The following is a 20,959-nucleotide window of genomic DNA, read 5'->3' on the forward strand; positions in this document are numbered from 1 at the left end:
TTAAAGTCACTTCTTGGGGGGCCTGTCATTTGGGCCTCTACCATAGACAAAACACCCCCTGGCTGCACCTTCCTTTTCTCTTCAACAGGAACACATCTAGACGGTTACATCAATACATCCATGTAGTGGCAAGGCTGAGTGTAGCCAGTGTCTTAGCCTCAAGTTTAGGGTCAGGGTCTGGTTTTAGAGTTGTGGGTATATATAGGAACAGCTAAGAGTTAGGGTGCTAATCAATAGGAGCTGCAGTTTTAGTATAGTATCCGAGACCCAAAGGAGACCATGTATAGTTGATGGGTGTTGTGAACCCAGATCAATTGAGGGTCAGTATGGGGCAGCCAGGACAAAGCAAGTTATCTTCCCCCACAAAGCTGTCCTCTCTGGCAATGTGTGTCCACATAGAAGTGTAGTGTCTGCTTTGAAGTGAAGAACGTTGAAGTTCTTCTCCTCAAAAACAAGCCAGGTAAAAATAGCCCTGATTTCTTCCCCCTGTCTGAAAACCAGAAAGAAGCAAGGCACTAGCACCTTTGGGTGGAATTGCTCATTACTGTGGGTGATATACTGGAGAGACTCTCAGATGTGGGAAGTGGTGGTGGGTGCCTCGTCACTCCTGGTCTCCAGAAACCTCTCAGGTACCCAAAGCCCCACACAGGGTGCCTGGCAAAGGCTGGTTCCACTTGGCCATAGAGGGTGTTGACGAAACAAAATTGCATGGCTTGTCACCACTGGATTGCTTATGGAGATTCCAAGTTAGCACATGATGGTACACACATAATAGTTTCAGAACTGTTGATCCCCGTATTCACGGGAAACAAGGTTACAAAAGATAATGCATAGGGCTGGTGGAGTCAATCAAGTGGTAGAGGGCCTGCCTAGCAAGCATGAAGCCCTGAGTTCAAATCCCAATTCTGCAAAACAAAACAAAAAATGTACTGTTTATTTCTGACTATTTTGTGCTTTAGAATTAGAATTTCCTCTTACTTCCTTCGTAACTTTGGTCAGTCCCTTTCCCTTTTCCTTTCCTAGGGCCTTGTGTATGTTAGGCAAGCAGTCTACTACTGTGGTACATCCCAACCCACATGGTGTCATATTTTTAATAATATATTCTTGGAGATGTTTTCACTGTATACACATAAGATTCACTGGTTTTTCTCTGAGTGTGCTATCAAGAAAAACTGCCTCATAGAATGCATTAAGTGTGATATCTTCTGCCATGTTGAGTTGTTTCGTTTTTATTGACTATTTTTTGACTTGGAGTCTCGCTGTGCTACCTAGGCTGGTCTTGACTCATGAGCTCAAGTGATCCTCCTATCTCAGCCATCTCAGTAGCTCAGACTGCAGGCTTGTTTTACCACACACAACTTTTTTACCCCTGTCCGTTTCTCAGAATTTCATAAATATATCACAATCACATAGTAAGTTAAAATTCTAAGAAGTTAAGTAGTATATGCGTACTTTCCATAAATCTACAATTATTTAAAAAAATATTTAGTTTTAGTTTAGTATAGAAAAGTACACTATAAAGAGAAGGAGTAGCTTCAGAAGATGATTGGACATATTAGGTGAGAATAGATACAAACTCTCCCGCTCTATTAGATGTATTGTACCCAAGTTTGTGTACCTGATGTAGATGCTATCAAGCTGCTCGGATCACATCCTCTTCTATATTACACAGTCATCAGTTTAAGTGTCAAAACCCCATCTTCAAAGAGAGATGATGTGATTGATATACTTTAGGAAGTCCCACTTTCAGTCATAACCTACGCTTCTGCATAATCCATTAAATATTTTTTGGAAGAAATTGCTTCTGGATATAAGGAGGTAAGATTGTGAAATGTCAGTAGCAGGGAACATTAATCATATTCACCCACACCCCAGTAGAGTGTTTTCTTGGTTCAGAGTTTTGCTCCAAGTTATCAGAAGACAACTGGACCTTCAGGTCATTGAGAAAACTCTGCCATAGTTAACAAATTATATTTCATATTGCTAATGCAGCTCTTTGGTTTAGAAATTAATAATTTCCCCATTTCTGTGTATTTAATTTTTCTCCAGTCATTCTGGTTGACTTTCCTATATTCCTATTATATATAATATATATAAATATATATCATATATTTTCTATGTGAGGCCAAAGACAGTGTTGCATGACTCTAATCCCAGCTCCTTGGGAGGCAAAGGTCAGGAAAGTCATAATTCTAGGCTATTATGGGCAAAATCACGAGACAATATAAAAAATATAATTAAATGCAGAAAAGTCCCAGGAAAGTGGCTCACGTGGTAGACTTCCTGCCTAACAAGGATTACGCCCTGAGTTCCTATTCCATATGACAAAAATTTTTTCTTCTCCTTGATATTCAGCTTTATATGTAGTAGTGGAATTTATAAGTGAAAATTCTTTGACCATGCCTGTTCACCAGAATTTCTTCCACAGGTGCTGATGCGCCTGCCACAACATGCTCAAAGTAGTTTTCCTCTGTAAATAGAAATGTCACATGTCTCTAGCATCTTACTCTTTACTGTCAACTTGTTTGCAACTTATTGTACCAACTCTTCTGATACAGATGTATATATAACTTTTTCTTTAATCATAAATATCTTTCCAATTGGCGATGCAACTGTGTGTTCTAGAAATTAATAATTTCACATTTTGGGCTATTTAATTTTCTCCAGTGGTTCTGGTTGACTTCCCTATATTCCTTTGTCAAAGGAAATTGTTCTCATTGTGCATTAGCATCTCCTGGGTCTTGTTAAAACACTGAGCACAAACTCCTCCCTCATATTATAATTGCAAAGTTATATTTGCTGGCCTATGATTTCCATTTCTAACAAGTACCTATGTTGACCTGATCACTACATTGAGAGTAATAAATGTCCACCAGGTGAGCTTCAGTTCCCTAAGCTGGCTGAGAGAAAATCATTAAAGTGTATGAAGTTGAGGAGAGAGAAGAACATGTGGATATTCTTACATTCTCAGACTCCCTGGAGAGATACAGGGGAGCAGGGCAGCAATCCGATGAGTTGATAGAGTCATAAAGTCAACCCCAGACTGGGTGGACTTATTTCTAGGTTTTCTGTTGTATTCCATTGTTTGTTCATATCTTCGTATCTTTATGGTTGCACTGTGCTGTTTTTGTCGCTGTTAATTGTGTAACATATTTGAAGACAGGTATTGTGATGACTCCAGTGTCTTTTGCTCAGTATTATTGTCGCTATTTGTGTATTCTTGTGTTTCCATATGAATTTAAGAATTTGTTTTTTATATCTTTGTGAAGAATGTGAGTAGACTTTTCATGGGATTGCATTAAATCTGTAGATTGAGTTAGGTAATGTAGCCATTTTTACAATATTGATTCTGCTGATTCGTGAACATGGACAGTATTTCCTTCTTATGATGTCTTCTTTGATTTCTTACCTCAGTGATTATAATTTTCTTTATAAAGGTCTTTCATCTCCTGAATTACATTTATTTTTAGGTATTTAATATTTTAGAGACTCTTGTGAAGAGGTTCTTTTCTTTATTACTTTTTTTGCCTATTTAGTATTCAGCTCCTGATTTTTGTGCATTGATTTAAACATGCTAATTTCCTAAAAGGGTCATTCTGGTTTACATTTATATTTGCTGTGAATAATTGGACTTCTTCTCTAATTCAATGACTTTTTGATTTCTTCTATTGCTCTACTAGCAATCACAACACTATGTTGAATAAGAGTACAGAGACTAGGTACCATTGTCTTGTTTCTCACTTTAGAGGAAATAGGTTTTATTATTTCCTTTTTTACTATGATGTTGATAGTTTTTTTTCTTTTTTTGGCAGCACTGGGATATGAACTAAGAGCCTCACACTTTTTATGCAGGTGCCCTTAGTGCTTGAGCCCTTCTGCCATCTTATTTTTTGTGATGGGTTTTTCAAGATAGGGTTTTGCAAACTATATGTCTCAGAGGTGGATTGGTACCAGGATCCTCCTGATCTCTGCGTCCTGATTAGCTAAGATTATAGGTGTGAGGCACTGGTGCCCACCTAGGTTTTTCATGTATAGCCCTTTTTATGTTTTTGTACTTTCCTTATAGTCATAATTTTTCTTAACTTTTATTGTGAGCAGATGTTGAATTTGCTGAGATCTGTGCTGCTGGGAGGCTCCTGAATAGGCATCAGGGCTCACTGTTCATTTTGGTTTCAATGGTCACAGAGAGTGATGTTTAATATTTTTGTTCTTTTGTTTTTATGTTTAGCACTAATTTTTTTCAAAGATGTTTATGTGTGAAATCTTAACAACGGACATACATAATGGAGATTTTAAAATATACAACTCTGTTAAAGATGTTCTTACTTGTTCTGTTAACCATTTTTAAAATGTCTCTGTAATTCTCACCTTTCATATGTAACTGTGGAGATTAGAAGTGAAACGTCTCTAAGTTGCTCCTTCACCAGAATGTGTTCTGCAGATTTTACTGCTGCTGTAGCAAGGCTTAAGGTACTTAATCTTATATATGTAGAAAAGGTGCACACCCCTAGCTTATTCCTTTTTCCTCAGCTTTCAAACACGCACTGTTTCAGTCTACCTCCTCTTCTGATATAGATGATTTTTAACTTTTTCCTTAATCATAAAAAAATTTCCATATTCCTCTTGTGGTTATAATTTTATTTAAAATTTAATGACATTAAATTAAACTGTCATTAAATTTTGGGTATTATCTTCAGTGGTTTTGTTTGACTCTTCTATATCCCTCTGTCAGCAGCAATTCTTCCCTTGAGTGTGCATGAGCATCACCTGATGACTTCTTAGTTCATTAAGTTCAAACCTCTACCTAGGTTTAAAGTTCACAATGTCTACATGTGCCTGTGATTTGCATTTCTAATGGTCCAGACCAGTGAAATAGAAGAGGGTGCCTAGGAGTAAATTTACTAGGAGCTCCACTTACTGTTATTAGTTAATGTGTTTTTTTGTAATCCATTGGAATAGCTATCATTTCATGTATTATTCTTTCCCAGAACAGCAAGTACTATGCAGTAATTTGAACTATACTCACACAATGAGGGCCCTGTTTAAAGTAACATAAGAAGGTAACTAAGGTAGAAAGGAGAAAAATAGAGGACATAAACCAATTCAGGTTATAACGCACATACACATGGAAATGTCACAAGGAAACTCCCTATGTAGCAATCTTAAACAAAAATGTCACTTTTTCTTTTACAAAATCAGAGAACAGGAGGGTGAAACGGGTCCAGTGGAGGGGGGGGCATCGGTCCCAAGAGCATCCCATGCACTGGAAACCCACTGCAGAGATGGCTTCCTGGGCGTTTTTGTTAAAAAACAAACAAACCATTGTCTTCTGAGTTGAGTGTGCTGTATAGCCGTGATGTCATAGCTGGCAAATATTCTCTCCCACTCTGTGGGTGGTCTCTTCAGTTTACAGACCATTTCTTTAGTTGTACAGTAGCTTTTTAATTTCATGTAGTCCCATTTGTCCATCCGTTCTATTGAGATAATCAAGTGAGTTTTTTGGCCCTTCTTTCTATTTATATGCTGCATTACATTTATTGATGTGGCTATGTTGAACCATCTCTGCATTCCTGGAATGAAACTGACTTGATCATGGTGTATGACTTTTTGATATGAAGATGACACTAATTCCAGTGTTAATTGGAATTAGATAACCTGGTGTGGAGGGAAAATCAGTGACGTGAACTGTGTATTAAGAGAAAGCAGAGCTGAATCCCAGTTTGAACATGCAAATCCATGTTTTAATATCTAAATCCCCTCAGCACTGGGAAACAGGTAGGAAATCTGATATACAGATGGAACCATAAACTCAACCCCAGACCTACTGAAACATAATCCATGGTAAGCCTTAAGTTCCTTATATTTTGGGCATCACTGGATTGGCTTACTTCCCAAATCTGAAGTGTTAGAGGCAAACTAAAGTAGGACAGCATTTGGATGGGTAATGGTTTGTAGCTGGGTCCTAAGTCAGGTGCAGTTTAAGTTTTTGTTTTGTTTTCTGAAGGGGTATTTAGTTATGGTCCCTTTCAGTGATGTTAAGGATCATATCTTCCCCTGCTTTCTCAGATCATTGTACTGATGTGTAACGGACTTTCGATGATTTTCCTGTCAGAGATACTCTCAAATTCTGGAAGTTGCATAGATTTAAAGGCAGTTGAAAAATTGTAGTTGCTCAAGGCTCTTTTGGGTGGTTTTCCTTAACACAGGAGCACATCTGACAAAGAGTTCAGGAAAATGAAAATGATATTCATCTTTATGAAGATTTCGGAGACATGAGCCAAAGGCTCCTTCACAGAATTTGTGAGGATGTAGGTGCATATATTTATCGTGAGAAAGCCACGGCAGATTTGAGCAATTCCTTCCAGGTAATGTTCCTCAGTTATCTCCAGAATCTCATCATTCAGGCACTATCTTCTTCTATTGTCTTAAGGAGAGCCAACTGTTTTTCCCAGTAAGAGAATGGGAGCAATTAGGGTATAGTAACCTGAGCATGGGGGATAGGTTGTAATGCAGGCGACAAGCAGCATCACTACCTCCTTGTCCTGCAGTGGTTTAGAGGTTCAGCCAGCTGGGGCCCTTTGTCTCATGCCTGTAATCCTGGTTACTTGGGAGGCAGATATTAGGAGGAGCACTGTTTGAAACCAACCTGGGTAAAAAATTTGAAAGACCCCCATCTCCAAAATAACCAGTTCAAAATGGAATGGAGCTAGAGCTCAAGCGGTAGTGTGCCTGCTTTACAAGCATGCAGCCCTGAGTTCAAACTCTAGACCCACCAAAACTAAAATAAAATAGGTCTAGCTGGAGAGTAGAGCTGATTGTGATGGAAAACTTGCTTGCACCTTGGTGTTGACAAATGAATTTATATTTACCCTATGATGTCATAATGTACATGCAGGATCTGCTTCATTCTTTTTATCTTTCAGTTATTTGGCTGTTGTTGAAAAGTAGAAAGACACACCCATGCCGTCTAATTCTGCATGGTACGCCTTGGTTAATTATTTCTACTAGCTCTTTTCACAAATGAATAAATGAAATGATAGATAAATAAAGAAATAAATAAATAGGGTGCAGCGTGGATCTACTGGTAGAGTGCTTCCCTGGCAAGCTCAAGGCCCTGAGTCAAACCCCAGTTCTGCCAAAGTACAGATGTTCTCTTTTAGGGTAGCCTAATATGTGGGGGCATTGAATTTAATACAGTGAGCATAAAGCTCTGAGTTCAAATACCAGTAAGAAAAAAAATCCAAAAATTTACATGACTCATAGAATGCATGTTTCTTTTTTTATGTATACATTTGAGTAACTATTATGTTCACCTAGTTAAAAAATGAAAACATATAAAAAGATGTACAGTGAAATGTCTCCCTTCTACCCCTTATGTTCACAAATACACACACCTGGTTCAGTATAGTTTATGTCCCAGCATAAGGATGAGTCTTGATTTTACAACTGGGCCTTGGGATGAGGAATTGCACAAGCATGATTCCTGTTCCTCCATCACCTGGAAAACCAATTCCTTCAGAAGCACATGCGGTGTCATTGTCTGTGTGACTCCTGGAGAAATTTGAAGTATAATTTCTAGATATGTGCATGTGTTGTGAGGTCTGTCTTTGTGTAAATTCACAAATGAATTTACTGAAGGTATTTTTTATCTTTTGAGGAAATCTTAAGTGTATAGAACTCTCATATGTAACCTGGGACACTCACATTAATAGTTTGGCAGATTATTCAGTTTACCAATTTTTCATCTTTCCATTTCCCCTCCTGCTCTTTAGAAATATTTGCACGTGATAGATGGTCATATTGTTATTCCTTCAATAATAGTCCAGCTGTTCTTTCTAAATTCTATTGTTACATGTTTATTCCTAACTTGCCGCAAACAGTGTGGCATTTTCCCTGCATCCTCTCCAACATTTTTTGCTGTTTGTTCTTAATAATAACCATTCTGAATGGAGTGAAATGAAACTTTAATGTTGTTTTTATTTGCATTTCCTCATGTGAAGGGATATTGAGCATTTATTCATGTATTTATTGGCCATTTTATAATCCTTCCCTAGAAAAATTTCTGTTCAGTTCATTGACTTACGTCTTCATTGAATCATTGATTCTTTGAAAGTTCAGTTTATTGATCCCCTTGTAAATTCTGTTTACTAATCCCTTGTCAGTTGTGTAGCTGGCAAAGATGTTCTCCCATGCTGTGGGCTGTCTCTTCAGTCTGGTGACCATTTCCTTTGCTGTGCAAAAGGTTTTTGTTGTCATGTTTTCCCATTTGTTGTTCCATTCTCTTCATTGCTGTGCTATTGGAGGTTTATTCTGGCCGTGATTGTCTATGGCTCTGTGTTCTATAGTTTTTTTTCCTATTCTTATAGTAGTTTCAGAGTTTTAGGCCTTACATTTAGATTTTTGATCTACCTTAAATGTATATATTACTGGTGTCATTATTTTATGGATAACTTGGTCTACATGAAGTACTGCATCTGGGAGTTTAGAAGATGCCTTGTTTTTAACTTCTGTAGTCTGCTGTTAATGTTTATAATCCATTATGTTTTAAAACTGGCCATACTGGACAATTAAATTCATTAGAGCTGTCAGTTATTATTATGTTTTCCTTTAAGTAGTTTCATTATCTTTTCTATAACTCTTTTATGTGTACTTTTAAAAACATTTTATTACATAGGGTTTCTTTGTGATAGTTTCATATATCCTTATGGAGTACCTTGGTTTGCTTCATCCCTATCATCTTCTTTACTCATACCCTGCCCCCGATTTAAAATGATTTTGACAGGTTTCAATTTTTTATCTTTATATATGTATATAAAGTACATCAATCATGTTGTTCCTCCTTAACTAACTGTCTCTGTTCACAGTTCCCCACCTGCTGCTACCATTGCCCTAAAAGGACCTGTTTTACAGTCCTGTTCTTCATTGCTTAAGGGTTTTTTTTAATTTTTCAAAGGGTTTTTGCCATGGTATTTCATCTTTGAGTATTCTGTGCTTTTTAGTTAGTCCAACCTCCTCTGTTACTTTTCCTTATCCTTTAACCCTACCCATATTATTCATCAGCTTTCAGTGCATTTCATTGTGGCTTCCTTATAAACACGTGATTCATTTCTATATTATTTACTCTATATCATTATCTTTTCCTCTCCTTCCTCCCCCTAGTCTCCTCAAACAGTCCCACTATTGGAAATATGTTCTGTATGTATATATGATTGTACTTGCATTTATGTATATGTTTATCTTTTAGATCTATTTCCCATAAATGAAAGATGTGCCCTTTAATTTGTGACTCTGCCTATTACTTCACTTAACATGATGATCTCCAGGTAGGTCAGTTTACCTACAGATAAAACTATTTCATTCTTTATTTCTCTGTAATACTCCACTCCCTTGTGTATGTATACCACATTGCCTTAATCCATTCATCAGCTGTAGACATTTGGATTGGGTCCATAGCTTGGCTATTGTGAGTAATGCTCCAGTAAATATGGGTGTGCTAGTGTCTTTATTTTATACTGACTTAACCTTCCTTAGAATGTATGCCTGGGAGTTGTATCAGTGGACCATACCTTAGTCCTGTTTTCTTAAGGAACCTCCATACTGCTTTCCATAGTGGTTATACTGATTCTCATTCCCAAACCAGTGTGTGAGGGTTCATTCTTCCCTGCATTGTTTCCAACATTTTTTATTGGTTGTGTTCTTACTGATAGCCATTCTGAATGGAGTGAAGGAAATCTTAATGTGGTGTTCACTTCCTTCTGTGAAAGGATTTGAGCATTTATTCCTGTATTGATTTGCTGTTTGCAATTCTTCCCATGAAAAATTTGTGTTTAGTTCACTTGCCCATTCATGGAATCATTGATTCTTAGAAAGTTAATTTTTTGACCCCATTTTAAATTTTGGTTATTAATTCCTTCTCAATTGTCTAGCTGGCAAAAATGTTCTCCCATGCTGTGGAATGTCGCTTCAGTCTGGTGACCATTCCCTTTGCTGTGTAAAAGATTTTTATTTTCACGTGTTCCCATTTCTCAATCCTTTCTCTTCATCACTGTGCTATTGGAGTTCTATCCAGATGCTATTGCCTATGCCTATATGTTAGAGTGTTTTACCAGGGCCTCACGCTTGCTGGGCACACTCTCTTCTACTTTAGCTATGCCCCGTCCCTTAGATTTTGTTGTCTGTGCTTGATATTTTGGTCATGCCTACTTTGCAATTATGACTAATTGTGCTGTAAAAACATTTAAGTATATTTCTTTGTATTTCTATAGTTTCATATCACTCAAGAGTATATAACTTGGCTAGGACCATTGCTGAAGTCGACCATGTGTAGCAAGCAGGAGGCCCTGAGTTCAGACACTGGTATGGCAGTATCTAAGTGTTTAATTGGTACATCTTTGACTTAAATATTTGATGCAGGAATGTTAATTAAAATAATTAGAGAAACAACATATCTACAAATTTATATATACCTAACAAACTACCTAGAATGCTGTGTGTACTGTACATACTGCATGAATATGAAGTACAGAACATTACATGTGAGGCTCATGAAAAATAATATATGTACATGTTATAGTAACATTATTTGTTATAGGAAAAAGTATAAACTTTAAATTATCAAAATGTGTAAATGATAAATAGTATATGAATGGAATGAAATTCCACAATTCCAATTTTTTCATAAACATAATATTTAGAAGAATACTACATTCAAAATTTCTTCTCCTATAATTCCTTCCTTTAGAATTAAGAAATAGATAATGTAAAATATCAAAGAGTTGTTACTATGAAAGGAAAGATTGATTCTTAGAAAGATTCATGGAAGTATTCAGAATTGGTGGGGTCACTGTTGGAAATTTGAGGTTAATTTAGTTTTTAGCTTCCATTTTATAGTTATGTGTATTCTATTGTGACAAGGTTTGATTGTACAGTACTGGTTGACATTAAACTCCGGATAGTCCTTCCTCAATCTTTTTAGTGGTGGAGTTTGATGAGTGTGCCACCACACCTGGGGAAAAGCATACCATGTGAGAAAATTATCATCAGAAACTACTTTAATATTATTAGTGGAAAATGTGTGGGTAGAAGAAGAAGAGACCAGTCCTCCTGTCCCATCCACGTCCTGTTGTGACCATTGTTGCTGGAGTAGACTCATTGACTCAGCAGTGTAAAACCTGACAAAGGAGAATCATTAATACATACCTACATTGGCTAGTGATGAGAAATCAGTACTGACCTTTAGCTATGGTGATGTTCTAGCTATTTGAGGCCAGGTTCCCTTAAGCTAATTCTTTTATTGGACTATTGGAACAATAAGGATAAAATTCATATTATCGTCTTTGTCAACTTAAATAAAGCAGCATATGAAGGTTTATAATGGAGTTAGTAATGGTTGCAACAGGAAAAGTTAAATTTGCACTGTCCTTTGCACTTTACTGTTCCCTCCAAATATTGATATAGGTATGGTTTATTAGCTTATAAATGATTTCCTGGAGAAAAGACATTCCAGTGTGTTACATTAATCACAGAAGGAGCAACTATATACTTTTCAAATAATCCTTTGTTTTTCAAAAGCAGGACTGTTGTCCCCTATCACAAACCCCTGGATGGACACCTCCATGCTGTATGCTGTTCCTGACATATCTTTCTCCATAAAGTTTTGAAAAGTGCCTAGTCTGTGTGCTAGAGATAATTTTTATATTAATTTTTTTATTATTCATATGTGCATACAAGGCTTGGGTCATTTCTCCCCCTGCCCCCACCCCCTCCCTTACCACCCACTCCGCCCTCTCCCTCCCACCTCCCTCAATACCCACCAGAAACTATTTTGCCCTTATTTCTAATTTTGTTGTAGAGAGAGTATAAGCAATAATAGGAAGGAACAAGGGTTTTTGCTGGTTGAGATAAGGATAGCTATACAGGGCATTGACTCACATTGATTTCCTGTGCTTGGGTGTTACCTTCTAGGTTAATTCTTTTTGATCTAACCTTTTCTCTAGTTCCTGGTCCCCTTTTCCTATTTGCCTCAGTTGCTTTTAAGGTATTTGCTTTAGTTTCTCTGCGTCGAGGGCAACAAATGCTAGCTAGTTTTTTAGGTGTCTTACCTATCCTCACGCATCCCTTGTGTGCTCTTGCTTTTATCATGTGGTCAAAGTCCAATCCCATTGTTATGTTTGCCCTTGATCTAATGTCCACATATGAGGGAGAACATACAATTTTTGTTCTTTTGGGCCAGGCTAACCTCACTCAGAATGATGTTCTCCAATTCCATCCATTTACCAGCGAATGATAACATTTCATTCTTCTTCATGGCTGCATAAAATTCCATTGTGTATAGATACCACATTTTCTTAATCCATTCGTCAGTGGTGGGGCATCTTCCCTCTTTCCATAACTTGGCTATTGTGAATAGTGCCGCAATAAACATGGGTGTGCAGGTGCCTCTGGAGTAACCTGTGTCACAGTCTTTGGGTATATACCCAGGAGTGGTATTGCTGGATCAAATGGTAGATCAATGTCTAGCTTTTTAAGTAGCCTCCAAATTTTTTTCCGGAGTGGGTGTACTAGTTTACATTCCCACCAACAGTGTAAAAGGGTTCCTTTTTCCCCGCATCCTCGCCAACACCTGTTGGTGGTGGTGTTGCTGATGATGGCTATTCTAACAGGGGTGAGGTGGAATCTTAGTGTGGTTTTAATTTGCATTTCCTTTATTGCTAGAATGGTGAGCATTTTTTCATGTGTTTTTTTGGCCATTTGAATTTCTTCTTTGAGAAAGTTCTGTTTAGTTCACTTGCCCATTTCTTTATTGGTTCATTAGTTTTGGGAGAATTTAGTTTTTTAAGTTCCCTATATATTCTGGTTATCAGTCCTTTTTCTGATGTATAGCTGTCAAATATTTTCTCCCACTCTGTAGGTGTTCTTTTCAGTTTAGAGACCATTTCTTTTGATGAACGGAAGCTTTTTAGCTTTATGAGGTCACATTTATCTATGCTATTTCTTAGTTGCTGTGCTGCTGGGGTTTCGTTGAGAAAGTTCTTGCCTATACCTACTAACTCCAGAGTATTTCCTACTCTTACCTGTATCACCTTTAGAGTTTGGGGTCTGATATTAAGATCCTTGATCCATTTTGATTTAATCTTGGTATAGGGTGATATACATGGATCTAGTTTCAGTTTTTTGCAGACTGCTAACCAGTTTTCCCAGTAGTTTTTGTTGAAGAGGCTGCTATTTCTCCATCATATATTTTTAGCTCCTTAGTCAAAGACAAGTTGCTTATAGTTGTGTGGCTTCATATCTGGATCCTCTATTCTGTTCCACTGGTCTTCCTGTCTGTTTTTGTGCCAGTACCATGCTGTTTTTATTGCTACTGCTTTGTAATATAGTTTGAAGTCAGGTATTGTGATACCTCTGGCATTGTTCTTTTGACTGAGTATTGCCTTGGGTATTTGTGGCCTCTTGTGTTTCCACATAAATTTCACGGTAGATTTTTTGATCTCTTTAATGAATGTCATTGGAATTTTGATGGGAATTGCATTAACCATGTAGATTACTTTTGGGAGTATCGACATTTTTACTATGTTGGTTCTACCAATCCATGAACATGGGAGATCTCTCCACTTTCTATAGTCTTCCTCAATCTCTTTCTTCATAAGTGTATAGTTTTCCTTTGTGGAGGTCTTTCACATCTTTTGTAAGGTTTACACCTAAGTATTTGATTTTTTGAGGTTATTGTAAATGGAATTGTTTTCATACATTCTTTTTCAGTTTGCTCATTGTTAGTGTATAGAAATGCTAATGATTTTTCTATGTTGATTTTATATCCTGCTACCTTGCTGTAGCTATTGATGATGTCTAGATGCTTTTGAGTAGAGTTTTTTGGGTCTTTAAGGTATTGGATGATGTTGTCTGCAAATAGGGATATTTTGACTGTTTCTTTACCTATTTGTATTCATTGTATTCCTTCATCTTGCCTAATTGCTCTGGCTAGGAATTCCAGTACTATGTTGAATAGGAGTGTAGATAGTGGGCATTCTTGTCTGGTTCCTGATTTTAGAGGGAATGGTTTCAGTTTTTCTCCATTAAGTATAATGGAGAAAACTGTAGGTTTGTCATATAGCTTTGATAATGTTGAGGTACTTTCCTTCTATTCCTAGTTTTCTTAGAGCTTTTATCATGAAATGGTGTTGGATCTTATCAAAGGCTTTTTCTGCATCTATTGAGATGATCAGGTGGTTTTTGTCTTTGCTTCGGTTAATGTGGTTTATTACGTTTATTGATTTTCGTATGTTGAACCACCCCTGCATCCCTGGGATTAAGCCTACTTGGTCGTGGTGAATAATCTTTTTGATGTGTTGTTGAATTCGGTTTGCCATTATTTTGATGAGGATTTTTGCGTCAATGTTCATTAAGGAGATTGGACTATAGTTCTCCTTTTTGGAGGTGTCTTTGCCTGATTTTGGGATAATACTGGCTTCATAAAATGTGTTTGGCAGTTTTCCTTCCCTTTCTATTTCATGGAACAGTTTAAGGAGGGTTGGTATCAGTTCTTCTTGAAAGGTCTGATAGAATTCAGCAGAGAATCCATCAGGTCCTGGACTTTTCTTTTTTGGGAGACTCTTGATTGCTGCTTCAATTTCATTTTGTGTTATAGATCTGTTCAGGTGATTAATTTCTTCTTGGTTCAGTTTTGGATGATCATAGGTATCTAGAAATCTGTCCATTTCTTCAAGATTTTCAAATGTATGTGAATATAGGTTCTCAAAGTAGTCTCTGATGATTTCCTGGACTTCCATGGTGTTTCTTGTTATCTCCCCCTTTGCATTCCTGATTCTACTATTTTGGGTTTTTTCTCTCCTCATTTTAGACAGGTTTGCCAGGGGTCTATTGATCTTGTTTAGTTTTTCAAAGAACCAACTTTTTGTTTCATTAATTCTTTGTGTGGTTTTTTTGGTTTCTGTTTCGTTGATTTCAGCTCTCATTTTTATTATTTCTCTCCTTCTATTTGTTTTGGGATTTGTTTGTTCTTGTTTTCCTAGGAGTTTGAGATGTATCATTAGGTCATTGATTTGGGTTCTTTCAGTCTTTTTAATATATGCACTCATGGCTATAAACTTTCCTCTTAGGATTGCCTTAGCTGTGTCCCATAGGTTCCGGTAGGTTGTGTTTTCATTTTCATTGACTTTCAGGAACTTCTTAATTTCGTCTTTTATTTATTGATGATCCATTCTTCATTAAGTAATGAGTTATTTAGTTTCCAGCTGTTTGCATGTTTTTTGTCTTTACTTTTGTTGTTGAGTTCTACTTTTACTGCATTGTGATCAGATAGTATGCACGGTATAATTTCTATTTTCTTTTATTTGCTGAGACTTGCTTTGTGCCCTAGGATATGATCTATTTTGGAGAAGGTTCCATGGGTAGCTGAGAAGACTGTATATTGTGTAGAAGTTGTATGAAATGTTCTGTAGACATCAACTAGGTCCATTTGATCTATTGTATATTTTAGAACTTGGATTTCTTTATTGATCTTTTGTTTGGATGACCTATCTATTGATGATAACAGGGTGTTAAAGTCTGGGTGCGTTTACATTGGGTGCATACGGGTTGATGATTTTTATTTCCTTTTGGTCTATTTCCCCTTTTATTAGGATGGAATGTCCTTCTTTATCTCGTTTGATCAATGTAGGTTTGAAGTCTACTTTGTCAGAGATAAGTATTGCTACTGCTACCTGTTTTCGGGGCCCATTGGCTTGGTAAATCTTCTTCCACCCTTTCATCCTAAGCCTATGCTTATTTCTGTCGGTGAGATGGGTCTCCTGTAAGCAACAAATTGTTGGATCTTCCTTTTTAATCCATTTCGTCAAGCGGTGCCTTTTGATGGGTGAATTAAGTCCATTAACATTAAGCGTTAGTGCAGATAGGTATGTGGTGATTTCTGTCATTTAGTTGTCTTAGTTGTTTGAAGGTTTGATTGTGTGTACCTAAGTTGAGGTTACTCTCTATTTTCTTGCTTTTTCTTTTCCTGTGGTTTGGTGCTGCCTGTCTTTTCATGGTTAAGTTGGGTTTCACTTTCTGTGTGCAGAACCCATTGAAGAATCTTTTGTTGTGGTGGCTTTGTGATCACATATTGTTTTAGTTTCTGCTTATCATGGAAGACTTTTATTGCTCCATCTATTTTGAATGATAGTTTTGCTGGGTAGAGTATCCTGGGTTGAAGTTATTTTCATTCAGTGGCTGGAAGCTCTCACCCCAGGCTCTTCTTGCTTTTAATGTTTCTGTTGAGAAGTCTGCTGTGATTTTGATGGGTTTACCTTTGTATGTTACTTGTTTTTTCTCTCTTACAGCCTTCAATATTCTTTCCTTAGTTTTTGAACTTGTTTTAATGATGATATGTCGTGGGGTAGTTCTATTTTGATCTGGTCTGTTTGGTGTCCTGGGGGCCTCGTGCATCTGTATGGGAATATCTTTCTCTAGATTTAGGACATCTTCCATTATTATTTTGTTGAATATATTACTCATTCCCTTCGCTTGCACCTCTTCTCCTTCTTCGATGCCTATGATTCTCAAGTTTGGTCTTTTGATGGAGTTGGTGAGTTCTTGCATTTTCTTTTCACAGCTCTTGAGTTGTTTAATTAATAGTTATTCGGTTTTTCCTTTAATTACCGTTTCATCTTCAAGTTCTGAGATTCTTTTTGTTCTATTCTGCTGGATTGGCCTTCCGTTTTGTTTTGCAGTTTTGTTTCGTTCTTTTTCTGAGGTTTTTCATATCCTGGTTGTTTTCCTCTTAAATGAAGTCAATCTGTTTATTCATCATGTTCTCTGTTTCACTTTGGTGTTTATACAGTGCTTCCTTTATTTCTTCTTTTGCTTTTTCAAATTCTCTCTTTTTGTTGTCTTGGAATTTCTTGAGTGTCTCCTGTACATTTTTGTTGACCATATCCAGTATCATCTCTATAAAATTCTCATTGAGTACCTGTAGTATGTCTTCTTTTAAATTAGTCTTGTGGGCTTCATTGGGTCCTTTGGCATAGTTTGTCTTCATTTTGTTGGAGTCTGAATCTGAGTATCTGTTTTCTTCATTCTCCTCTGGTTCCTGTACTAATTTTTTGCTGTGGGGAAACTGGTTTCCCTGTTTTTTCTGTCTTCCTGTCATTGTCTTTGGTGTTGTTACTGTCCCTGCTGTCCCTGTACTGTGTGCAACTAAGTATTTTCTAGCTTGTAATAATAACAATGGTAATATTTCGAATGGAAGGGTGAGTTGAGATGGAAAGGAAGAAGTTAAAGAAAAGGGAAAAGCAAATACACAGACGAGATGGAGAAAACAGAACAAGGTATCAGACAAGAAGGTTTCAAAGGTATAAACAGGGAGCGTTAGTGTAGTAATCGACAGTAAGCTGAACAGACATTAGAGAGAGAGAGGATTGAAAATCAAAAATAAAAAAAATAAAGATAAGAATAAAAATAAAAAATAAGTAAATGAAAGAAATATCTATATATATAAAAATGAATTAAAATAAAATGGAAAATAGAAAATTAAAAAAAAACCCAAAAAACCTCCAAGTTCAAATGCAATGAAGTTTCAATATTAATAATTTGGGTGTCCTCCTCAGTCTCCAATCCTGGAGATGGTGCCTCAGATGTTGTTCTGTATTTGTCTCATCAAAGGGGACACATAAAGTGGAACAAAACTACACACACACACACACACAGAAAAAAAAACCCCACCAAGTGTCCCAAGTTCAAATGCAGTACAGGGTCAGTAAGTTTTTCAGCATGCAGGTGTAATTCGGTTGTTCTGTCATCAAAGGTAGGGAGAAGAAGAAAAAAAAAGAGTCTGGAGACAGTACTGAGAATGGTATCTGCTGCTTGGCTTGCCTGCCTGCTGCTGTCAGTTTGCTGTTGCTGGAGGCATTATTTATGCAGATCTCTGGGGTGAGTTTAGCACTCACCTGGCCCTACAGCCTTTGTTTACTCAGAGTTCTCCTGTGCCGGAGCCTCTGCTACAGGCTTACCCCTTTCCAAGCACTGGGAAAGGTGACACTGCCCCCGCGTTGTCAGGCCTGTGTGTTTATTTACAGTTCATGTGGGAGGTGGGTCTTCCCCCCTCTCCTCTGAAGTTTTCCTCCCACTGCCACTTTCAGAAGCTTTTATGCTCCTGCTTACTGGGAGGTGTTGCTGCTCCTGCCGGCCGCCATGTTTATTTACAGTTCACGTGGGAAGTGGGTCTTCCCTCCTCTCCTGTAGAGTTTTCCTCCCTCCACCACTCTCACAAGCTTTCCCGCTCCTGGTTGCTGGGCGCATGCTCCCGTTCCCGCCAGAGCCTCTCCGGCCTGCCTGGCTTGTTTATTTACAGTCTCGGGAAGGATTCCTTTCCCCCAATCTTCGGTGCTCAGTGCGCACCACCCTCTTTCCCGCGTGTCTTTATTGTTCTTATTGGTTATTAGTCAGTTTTCCTTTTTTCCTGGGGTAGAGGTCAGTCTGTCCAGGGGGGCTATGCTGCTCTGGCCCAGGCTTGTCTGTGGGAGTACCACATACCGTGAAGCTCACCTGGTCCGAGTCTTCCCAAGCCATCTGGGCCCAGGCGACTGGCGGCCAGGGGGCCCTCCTGGTTTCTCCGTTTAACGTGAAGTGGAGATTCTCTGCGCCAGGTGGAGGTGTGGAGGGGTCAAAGTTATGCCTTTTCTCAATGATTATGCCTGCAAAGTGTGTCTCCAGTTTCTCGCCAAGATTTCACTATAGGAGGCTTGCTTTCTGCTTCCTCCCTCTAGCCGCCATTTTGGAGTCCTTATACTGTGAGAACTTTTGTAAATGTCCTATATTAATTTTATTAAACCATTTTTCAGAAAGGGAAGTTAGAGGGGCAGGACATAGTAATCCATGTGACAATCCCAGATCAGTAGACATCTCTATAAATGTTGGATTCTGAACCAAGTACAGATGCTTATCTTATGGTTAGGATGTTAACATGTGTGGGCATTCCAGAATAATTCCAATTTTCATTATTCATTCTATTTCTGAAACCGTAAATGTCTTGTTTAATATGTTGGTGGTCATAAGTTGGGGAAAACCATAAGACTGCACAATCTTAGTCTCAGATCTCTCAGCTCTACCTGGCATCAAACCCTCAAAGACACAGGTAGATCCTTGACTCTCACCAGCCGTTGCCTCGGTTCTTTTCTACAGTGGCTGTTCATCATTGTGTCTCATTTTGCTGGTTGGGGGCACCTGACTATAGTTCTCAGGTATGTAGAGTGAAAAAATGTCTTGGGAGTATCACACAAAATTCCCTCACTGTGTTTAAGCCTTGCAGAAGTTATGGGTTTTTTCCAAAAGTAAGTCTCCTTATTACCCAGCCTAAGGTCACTCTCCTTATCTAGTATTGTTGACTTTTGCTTCACTTTCCTCCTGGGAAGGCAGGAATGGAGCTGCAGAGGGTTTCTTACTGTACTCAGTGCCTTTTTGTTTCTTCTTGGTTTTTAGTTGTCTTGTCCCTCCTTCATGGTCCCCATGGTCTTTCTCTCCTTTCCTTTTCAGCATAGAGTCTCTCTTTGGTACCGTAACTTTTCTCATTCATGGAATTAAAGTGAAAAAGCTTCTAGTCTGCCATCTTGCTCCACTTCTGAGGACTTACTCTTAATTTACTTGGGCAAATTCACTCAAAATATTACTTATAAATTATATGAGATGCTTTTTTGATTCCATATTTTAGACAGCTCATACCATGTCAGTTTCTAACTACATGAAATTAGATTTAGGAAGTATGAGTTGTTGCCTGGCCTGTGTGTAACTGCCCTTGTCAGCCCTACTCACCATTTGGGTTCCACTTTGAAAATGCACTTTGAGGCATCTGGGTCTGTGGTGAAGGCTGATCCAGTGTCTTCAGATGCATACAAGGCACCCACTCTGGTCTTTTCTGTGGACAGTGCCAAGGGAAGTGGAGCAACAACAAAATAACATCCTGCTCTCTACAGGGTCCCTAGCAAAGAGAGCAGGCTCTAGCCAGTTCTGCTATTTGGCTTCCTGGCTTCCTGGGTTCCATGTTCTGTTTGGCTCATAATCTAGGAAATGGGGTCACTTCTGGAGGGCCCCTTATCTGAGCCTCTTCCTCAGTCAAAGGATTCTGTGGCAGCTGACATACTCCCTTCCACATCTCCAGGAATATAACTGGAGCCAGTTACTTACATCAACATAGTTGTCCACTGGCAAGGCTGGGTGTACCCAGTGCCTTACATTGAAGTTGATGATCAGGGCCAGGTTTTTGGGTTTTGGTTAGAGCATCATATAGGTGTAGGGTTAGGGTTCAGCTCGGATTTAGTGTGCCAAACAGTATGAGCTGCAGTTTTAGTATAGTACCCCAGGGCCCAAGGGGAACATGTATAGTTGATGACTATCTTGATATGAGATAAATTGAGGGTGAGAATGGGGCATCAAGGGCAGAGCAACTTGTCTTCCATCATAAGGTTTTCCTCACTGGCAGTGTTTTTACACAGAAGTTTATCATGTCTGCTTTGAAATCAAATTCTCCTTAAGAGCCATTCATTCAATTAAAAGTCATGTTTCTTTCCACCTTACTTCAAATCAGAAAGAATGGAAATACTAGCACCTTTGGGTAGAATCCCTCATTACTGTAGGTGCTTTACTGGAGAGACTCCCAGATCTGGAAAGTGGTGGTGGGTACTTGTCAGTCCTGGCCTCTGGAAACCTCAATACCCACAGCACCGCAGAGAGCACCTGGCAGAGGCTGGTTCCCTGAGGGCTCTAGGTTGTTGATGAACCATATTGTTTGTGTGCCCTGTCATATATGGCTGTGTTACAGAGATTCCACGTTAGCATATGAAGATTAGTGTGTAGTCGCTTAAGAATTTCTAATCCCCACATTCATGGATACAAATTACAAAATGGTGATTGAAAGAATTTCTTTGGAACACAGACTCAGTTCCCAGAGTGAAACACCATGCAGGGTGGT

General features: G+C 38.3%; 1 protein-coding gene across 29 annotated transcripts in view; it reads left to right on the top strand.

Moving 5' to 3' along the window:
* Positions 1-20,959, top strand: part of LOC109697362 (ral guanine nucleotide dissociation stimulator-like) — a 229,828-nt gene that overhangs the window by 15,834 nt on the left and 193,035 nt on the right. For 20 of the 29 annotated variants that reach the window (XR_012443971.1, XR_012443954.1, XR_012443953.1 and 17 more), the window contains 2 exons: positions 6,207-6,365; positions 9,245-9,323. The exons of 5 other annotated variants lie outside the window; for them this stretch is intronic. The gene's annotated coding sequence lies outside the window, so the exon portion shown is untranslated. Of the gene's footprint in view, positions 1-6,206; positions 6,366-6,923; positions 6,981-9,244; positions 9,324-20,959 lie in introns of all 29 variants that reach the window. 4 more of the 29 variants (XR_012443950.1, XM_074061729.1, XR_012443964.1 and 1 more) reach the window with 2 other exon arrangements.

This window comes from Castor canadensis, chromosome 19 (assembly GCF_047511655.1).
Source record: "Castor canadensis chromosome 19, mCasCan1.hap1v2, whole genome shotgun sequence".
Lineage (NCBI taxonomy): Eukaryota > Metazoa > Chordata > Mammalia > Rodentia > Castoridae > Castor > Castor canadensis.